Source organism: Orycteropus afer, unplaced genomic scaffold, assembly GCF_000298275.1.
Source record: "Orycteropus afer afer isolate SDZICR_OR568_19922 unplaced genomic scaffold, OryAfe1.0 scaffold00079, whole genome shotgun sequence".
NCBI lineage: Eukaryota > Metazoa > Chordata > Mammalia > Tubulidentata > Orycteropodidae > Orycteropus > Orycteropus afer.
This window is the reverse complement of record NW_006921666.1, coordinates 10,993,186-11,002,474: the sequence shown is the minus strand read 5'-3', so window position 1 is coordinate 11,002,474 and position 9,289 is coordinate 10,993,186.

The following is a 9,289-nucleotide window of genomic DNA, read 5'->3' as shown; positions in this document are numbered from 1 at the left end:
AGTCGGGTTTGACTCGATGGCATATCACAACAACAACAACTTCATGAGGGCAAAAATCACAAAAACTCTGCCGCCATCTTGAATCCACCACACTGGTGCTCTGCAGAATCAAGCTGCTCAGTTGCTTAAGCCAAACAAAACCCACCGCCACCGAGTCGATTCTGACTCATAGTGACCTCCATTGGGTTTCCAAGGTAGTAAATCTTTATGGAAGTAGATTGCCCCTTCTTTCTCCTATGGAGTGGCTGGTGGGTTTGAACCACTAACCTGGTTAGCAGTCAATGCCTTAGGTACTGCACCACCAGAGCTCCTTACCTTAAGCAAAGTGAGTGGAATTGTTTAACTATCTATTTTCTTATTATTTGCAGAATGACCCTACCTGTGTATTCCCCTTGCCACTAGTGCAGGTTCCTAGAAAGCCAATGTATTCCTTATGTGCACTTGCTAGATCTACTAATGGACTTACAACAATTGTTGAATTGATGTGTGTATGTGTGGGGAGGTGGAGGTAAAAGGGAAGATACTCTCTTGATCCCATAGGCTAGGTTTTGCCTCAAGGAAACTATTTTGTTTCTCCTAAACTTGATTGTCTCCATCATTGTCCACTCTCCTCCTTGGGTTCTGTTTACCCAACCCTGAAGTAGACCTTTGAGTTTTTGCTGTTTGTTTTCTTTTGCTCATAGACCAGATTCCGCTCATGGGCTAGATTCCTAGCCTCCCCCAATCCAACTGTTTTGATTTTTTTAAAAACAAAAATTTCTTATTTTTGTTGTTGTTCTTGAAAATATACACAGCAAAACATTCACCAATTCAACAATTTCTATGTGTATAGTTCAGTGACATTAATTACACTCAAATTGTGCAACCATTCTCACCATCTTTTTCTGAATTGTTCCTCTCCATTATCATAAACTCACTTTCCCCTAAGTTTCTTATCCAATCTTTTGAGGTGCTGTTGTAGATTTGATCTCATATAGATAGCTCTATAGACACACTACCCTGAAAGCACCCCAATCCCATCTGATCTTGAAAGCCAATCCAATCATCTTATTTTTGTCTTCCTTTACATTTTTTTCCCCCATCAGCCTTGCTAACAAGGTGTTTTAGTGTCTGACTATGATTTTTTGCCATCATTATCTCACCAGGCTTGGCTTGGTGATTTCTCCTGGGTCCTCTTGCTGGAGTCATCTTTTCTTTTTAGGTTTTCCCAGTCCACATTGAAAATCATCACTTGACCGTAGGAAGAACCTTATTGCCCCATTTAGATATTTAAAAATCCTTAATGCTCCCCCATCTGGAGTTTGATTTTGTAAGGGTCATTTTCTGATAAGCTGTCAGTGACAACTCATAAAATTAAATTCCATATGCCTCTTCAGGCTGAAGAGTAATCTTTACAAGATAATTCTATTCCCTCTCTTTTTCCCAAGGTTATTGTGTAAATGAAATCCTCAAGTGCAAAGAGACTTTTGCATCTCTCTCATGTCCCAGAGCTTGCTTGGAGTTTAGCCTCAGGCAACAACCAACTAACAGTTCCTTGAAGATAATTCTCTGGAGAGTTAATTAGGATGGACTGAATAATTTAAGGGGCAGTTTTGGTGAATTAAATACAGAAGAGAATTTCTTGTGTCAAGGGTGAAAGCATCCTTTTCCCTGTTATTCCAGTTCTTACCTCAATTTTATTAATAAATATTTAACAAAACTACTTCATAGAGTTGAATTAATTATCTTTGAGTGCTGACTGTGAACCCACCATTGGATTGGACCCCATGGAAATTTGAGGTATGATTATAAAGTAAGATCATTTTTCAAGAATATGGTAAAATCCTGGGAAATCCTCAAGACCCTGATCAAAGGTCATCATCCTGAAGTTTGACCCCAAACTCCTCCGCAGGGTTAGATACCACCCAGAACACAGTATCTACTCTTTTTATAACTTGAGAAGTGATTAGATATAGAACTCACCTTACTCAGATATGATCTAATTAACATAAGAAAGAAAACCCTATTTCCAAACTAGATCACATCTACAGGTTTTGTGGAAGGTGGTCAATATTTCAATATTTCAAGGGAACACAGTTCAATCCATAACAGGCCTCAACTTGTTGGCTCTGTATGCTTCTGAATTCTGGTCTGTCTTCTGTATTTAATATGCAAATTTCTCTCACACTTTAAAAAGCTGTTTATAGCATGGGTTACAGGTAAGGAATAGTTAATTTTGCTGACTTGATAGCAGCAAAGTCCTTTTATATCTACACACATCTCAGCCTAATACTCATTTTTCTCCTGCCAAATTTCTCTTTCCTCCCCCTCCCCCATGGTTTTTTTTTTTTTTTTGGTGGGAGGTGGATGGGTGGGTTGCTCTAGTGATATTGATATTCAGGGAGGAGTGGAGAAGGCTGGATTGCAAGGGTTGATAACAGATGGTCATATGGTGCCATTTTAGGAGTGTTATTAAAATAACAAATCTATTTTCCTGAATAGTAGGATGTCTTAAGTGTCTAGGCATAAGCCTACTGCTGAAATTAAACACAACAAAACAAAAATAAAAGAAAAGAAGAAGAAGAACAGGAGTACAAGAGGAGGAGGAAGAAGAAGAGTTAATGAAACACATAGGACTTTTTGCATGATCTCAATTTTCTTGTTTCTGGTTGTGTAATTTGGACAGTGGTGTGTATGGATTTATGCATTCGAGATTGAATGCAAGGAGATTTGTTGCATCATCTGTCTGACAGTTATCTTTTCCCTTAAAGGAAAGCTCTTATAAATCCTTCCTTGCTGGAGCTAGCTCCTCCCTTGTCTGAATGACCTGACTTGGATTTGTCACAGGTACAGTGATAAACACAACTTTCTCCTGAAAATTATACCATGCTCAAGATTGTGTCTAATTCATTCCCCTATTATTCCCAAAAGGAGAGACACTCTCTTTGTTGATAACTACAGAAAAGGAAAGGAGCTCTGGTAGCATAGTGCCTAAGGCATCCGATTGCTAACCAGAAGGTTGCTGGTTCAAACCCACCAGCCACTCCACAGAAGCAGGACTGGGCAATCTACTTCTGTAAAGATTTACCATCCTCAGAAACCCAACTGGGGTTGTTGTTAGTCGAAATGGACTTGATGGCAGTGGGTTTAGTTTGGTTTGATTACAGGGAAGAAACCCAGAGTACACTATACTCTGAGGACCTTGTATACCCACGGTAGAGTGGAGTATGTGCTTTATGCTAAGTATTTAATAAGTGCTCTAGATGTGGCATTACTGGCCTAAGAGAACTGAGATCTGAGAAAGTAAAGAAACATATCAAGCTTACTTAAGGTAGCAGTATTTGGACATTTTTTGCTCTGTCCACTGGAGCAAACTTCCCATCAAAATTGTCAGTTCAGTGTTTTATCGTTTCCTTATGTATTAACTTGAGAATCTACCATGACAGATGTTATTCTATATAATTTGTAAGTGAAATGAAAAGAGGATTGTTTAGACTGTTACTTCTCTCATTTTACATCCCACCTTTGCCTTAGTACCACTTTCTTCTGTCTACTCCCAGCTGCACATATTTCTCAAGAAAGAAAAACCAGTTGGGTGGCAGTGGTTCACTGCCTGCCATTGGCAGTAGGTGTGCTGAGTTCTGATTGTTGTTGTGGTAAGCTTTTGTCAAATCTGCCCTCAACTCATGTGACCCATGCACAATGGGATGAAACACTGCCCAGTCCTGTGTCTTCTCATGACCACTTGCAGATCAGATTGTTGTGATGCATGGGGTTTTCATTTATTGTAAGTAGATTGCTAGACCTTTCTTCTTAGTCTGGAAGCTCCACTGAAACCTGTTGAGCATCATAGCAGCACATACGCCTCCTCTGACAGATGGATGTTGGCTGAGTTGGAGGTGCATTGGCCAGGAATCAAACCCAGGTCTCTCACATGGGAAGTAAGAATTTTACCATTTAACCCCCAAGCTATCCAACAATACAAATTGATAAGCAACCACTGGTTATCCAGGTAGGTTTTTGTGTCATTTAAAGTTGTGTGTCAACTTGGCTGGGTGTGGTTTTGAGTGGCTTGGCAGCTGTATGTAGTTATTCCCCATGATGAGATTGTAGTCACCTCCATGATGGACTATGCTGTGAGCAGCTAAGTAATTGAAGGGGAGTCACCTTCGGGGTGTGACTTGCTTCCAGTATGCATAGAAAAGGTTTGGGGAAGGTGTTGAACTTTTTGGCACATTTGGATCCTGCATTTGGCCATTTCTTCATCTCCAGTTCCTGGACTTGAACCAGTGGCCTGTCATGTTGCCTATTGATCTTGGGATTGTGCTATTTTACCTGCCAACCGTGGGTTCATCAACCTTGGCAGTCAGTAGCTGCCTGAGTGAGGAGATGCCTCCAGCACCAGTGGGCCTGGAACAAGAGGCAGAGCTGAAGCCCAAGGTTGAGGGGCCTTCACCCAGCCCCTAGAACCAGCACTCTGAATTCATACTTCTAGCCTCCTAATCTGCAAAAGAATAAATTCCTGTTTGTTAAAGTCATCCACTTGTGGTATTTCTGTTATAGTAGCACTAGAGAACCAAGACAGTTTTCTCACTGGTTTCATGACTCCAGTCTTCCACATTGACATTTGTGCTGTTGCTGTTGTTATGTGCCGTGGAGTCAGACCCGACTCATAACGACCCCTCATTGGGTTTCTGAGGTGGTATCGCTATGGAAGTAGATTGCCCAAGCTGCCTTCCAAGGAGTGGCTGGTGAGTGTGAACCGCCAGCCTTCTGGTTAGCAGTCAAGTGCCTTAGGCATTATGCTACCAGAGCATGTTATTTTGTAAAATCTTGTCTACAGCCCTATATGGTAGGTATTAAGAGTATCTAATCCTATTATAAAGTGCTAGACATAACATTTAAGCTCTAAGCATGGAAGACAAAATGCAGACTGCTCAAATGACAAGGGCCTTCTAGACAGTGTGAATGAGAATATAAGCTGTGTCACCTATTATTGAAAACCAAAATGCAAGTATAAAATTGACAAGGTCACCTGCAGGGCTGGAGAAGTTTGATACTTTTCCAGAAGCATCATAAGAACAGACATCATGGGTACACTAAGGGGAAGGGATGATGCCATCATCACTCCTCCTCTGGCGGAATTGCCTTGGCATCCTCTCTGATGGAACCTGATACCTTACTATCAAAAAAAACCAAACTCACTGCCATTGAGTTGATTTCAACTCATAGCAACCCCCGTTGGATTTCCAAGGCTATAAATCATTATGAAAGCAGACTGCTCTATCTTTCTTCCACAGAGCAACTGGTGGGTTCAAACCGTTGATCTTTTTTTTTTTTCCTTTTGGTTAGCAGACAAATACTTTAGCCACTGGGCCACTGGAACTCCTGATACCTCACTACAGTATACTTTTATCTGTTTTTTCTTTCTTGGTGGGATATTCTTTCTTTCTCAGAAGATGAAATGGCTGCATAGTCTATCTCCCTGCCCCCAGAAGCTAGAGCAATAGTTCATGATTTAGACATGGCCAATTGGATACTCTTATTCTGGACTTTGGATCTGGAAGAAGTCTTATAGAGACCAACACTTGAGGAACGTTTCAAGACACAGTGGAGAATGGTCAATGTTAGAAGTAACCTTGAGTCCCATAATGCTGGTGCTGCTCACACACCTTGGACAGACTTTGCTGATGCCCAGCCACCCCTTGTTTCTGCCTGTTTTTTTTCTTTTTCTTTTTTTAAGGACTTCTGTCAATTCTCTATTCCTTCAAATCTTCCAGTGCAATCCTTTTCTGTTTAAGATAGCCAGACAGAATTTCTGTTGCTTGCAACCAGTGACCCTGTCTAATTCAGCACTTAATATTGTATGTGTGGTTTTGCTTAGTCACCTGGAAGAAATTACCTTCTATTCAGGCAGTTTAGAGAAATCTGTGGTCCCTATTAATTAATTTAACTTTTATCATGAAAACTTACTCCAAGTGAAAGCATGATTATTTCCATTTCTGACTTTCTTTAATATTCAGAAAGCAAAAAAGAAAGAAAAACTATTTTTATTGAGCATTAAAATATAAGGAAATAAAATTTTTTATTGTAGAGTTACAGATAAGCACCAATGTTTGGTTTATTGATGTTTGCTGACTATTCATCCAGTAATAGGAACTAGAGAAATCTGTGGCAAGAAGAAAAGAAGGCATCAAAGATGGATGAAAATACTGGGTAAAGTACTGGAACCCAGAACATTTAAATCTTGAATTCTGATGATAAGAACACTTTACATTTTCTTAGATGGAGTTTTTGTCAGCACTTGGTATTCTGTGCTTACACTTGCATATTAAAATAATTTTTAAAAAGTCACATAGAAAGTGGTTTTATCCCCTTTGACTCTCAGTTATTTCAATTCTGTGAGACTTTTTAAGAAAATTACTTAACCTTTTAAAGACCACCAAGTCATTCCAGAGTAAACATTATAAATTCTCACACCAATTCCAAGTTAAAAACGTCCTGACATTACTTGATGTAATTGGCCTGTGTGATCATTTATCAGTAACTATCTCATCTCCATAGGAGCTCTGGTGGTGTAGTGCCTAAGGCATTTGACTACTAACCAGAAAGCTGATTGTTCAAACCCACCAGCCACTCCTCAGAAGGAAGACTAGGCAATCTACTGCCATAGAGATACTGCCTTGGAACCCCAAGGATGGGTCACTATGAGTGGGAGTCATCTCGTCTGTAGTGAGCGAGCATGGTTTAAAATTGAGAATGGAGTACATCAGGGTTGTATCCTTTCACCATAGTTATTCAATCTGTATGCTGAGCAAATAATCCAAGAAGCTTTACTATGTGAAGAACAATAAGCATCAAGATTGGAGGAAGACTCATTAACAACCTGCAATATGCAGATGACATAACCTTGCTTGCTGAAAGTGAAGATGACATGAAGCACTTATGATGAAGATTAAAGACTGCAGTCTGCAGTATGAATTATACCTCAACATAAAGAAAGCAAAAATCCAGAGTTCTGGTAAGATGGCAGAATAGGCAGAAAGACTACACAGACCCTCTTCAACAAAGAAAAGGGGAACCAATTAACACAGATACAGAAGATAATCCTGGACCACTGAGCCCTGAAAAGCAGGATGGAGAAGTGAATTTGCATGAAAACACCAAAAAAGGAGACATACAGAGCTGCAGTCTGGGAGTGATCCTGATGGCACAGACAGCTTGGATATTGCCGAGTGGTGTTAGAACCTAAGGATTAACCTAAAAATCAGCACTGCTAGCCAAGGACTGCACAGAGGACCGCTCTGGTGACTGGGGAATAAAAGAGGAAGCAGCGAGGAGGATGGCTGACTGAGCTGTGGACTTTTGCATGTCAAGAGGGTGCAGCAATTTTGATGTTTACAAGCAGTTTGACCATTTTGGATATTTAAAGTGACAGCGTTCTCCCAGATTCCACGGACTAAAGAACAGGCTCCACTTGCCAGGAACCGCAAGGACATTCCAGACATGGATGACTGTAAAGGTGCAACATTCCCCTTGTTACTCTTATACCCCACACCCTCTTGGTGAACGGAGGTGCAGCCATCCCTCACTCCCACCCACCTTCTGGGCCGGCCGGCAGGAATTCCATCCCAGTCTGTGTGCTCAGATGGAACCTGGGTGCCCTGCCCTGCCCCGTTTTTTTTTTTTTTTTTCCTCTTTTCTGTTTTTTTGTTTTTGTCTGTTTTAAAAGTACTATTATTATTATTACTTTTGTCCTTTTCACTATTATTCTTTATTCTTCCCCTCCCAGGTTCTAGTTTTCAGCTTTTTTTCTTTTCCCTGTTCCTGGTTGCAATTTTTTTTTCTCTTTCTCATGGTTAACCTCATTCCTTGTTTTTCTTTTTGCATTTTTCCCATTTTTCTTCATTATTTTCCTTCTCTATGTTTTTTTCTCTTATTGCCCTCTTCCCAGATACTACAGTGTTTTTTTGTTTTTTTGTTTTTTTTTTAGTTACTGTTCCTATATGATTACACAGTATATTTTTTGTCCATTTGCTTTTACTTTTTTGATGGTTATTCAGTTGTTATTTTTGTCTAACTGAGTGGAGGACAGCAACAGTCTCCATATGACACAACTACACCCGCACCTCCTGCAGCTTCACTTACTGAGTGAGAGCCACCACTTCCTTCTCCACCAATGGGCCAACGATAAAAAATCATCAAAGAAGAGCCTGACTCACCCTTGGCTGCTCTTCACAAACAGTTAACAGAGATCTAAATACAACAATGCCACAATGTCTCAGAGACAACAGACCATCACAGTTATACACAAAGAAGCAAGATAAAGTGGTAGAAACAAGGGAACAGGATACAGACCCAGAACACATCCGTGAGGAAGAAACAGCATTGGAACTCTCTGATAAGGAATTCGAAAGAATTATATTTAGGTATCTTCAAAGGATTGAGAGACAGACCAGCGAAAACCCAGACAAAACCCTAGACAAATTCTGGAAGAAAATACAAGAACAAAATGACAAAATAAATGAAAAATTTTAAAAAAGATTTAAAATCTACAGATAGAAACCCAGAAGATTAATAATAAATTGTCAGAAATAGATAACATATTGAAAGGAAAAAGGAGTAGAATTGATGCAATGGAAGACAGAATTAATGAGATTGAAGACAAAATACTGAATATTCTTTGGAAAGAGATCAATCAGAAAAAAAGATCAAAACAAAATAAAGCCTAAGGTTCATGTGGGATACCATCAAAAGAAATAACCTACATATCATTGCAATTCCAGAACAGGAAGAGAAAAATGGAACCACTGAGAAAATTGTTCAAGATTTGTTGGAGGAGAATTCCCTGATATGATGAAAGATGAGAATATATCCATTCAGGAAGTCCAATGAACCCCAAATAGAATAGACCCCAAAGGAAAATCAGCAAGACATATCATCATCAAATTCATCAAAACCAAAGACAAAGAAAGGATCCTTAAAGCATCACGGGAAAAACAAAAAGTTACTTACAAAGAACAACCAGTAAGAATAAGCTCTGCTTTCTCAGCAGAAACCATGCAAGCGAGAAGGCAATGGGATGGTATATATAAAACCCTGAAAGAGAACAATTTTCAACCAAGAATTATATACCTGGTAAAACTGTTCCTCAAATATGATGGTGAAATTAGGAGATTTCTAGATAAGCAGAAACTGAGGGAATTTGCTAAAAGCAGACCAACCTTACAAGAGATACTAAAGGGAGTCCTTTGAACAGAGAACCAAAAATAGCAAACAACAACCGACCATTAATACACAAGATGGCATA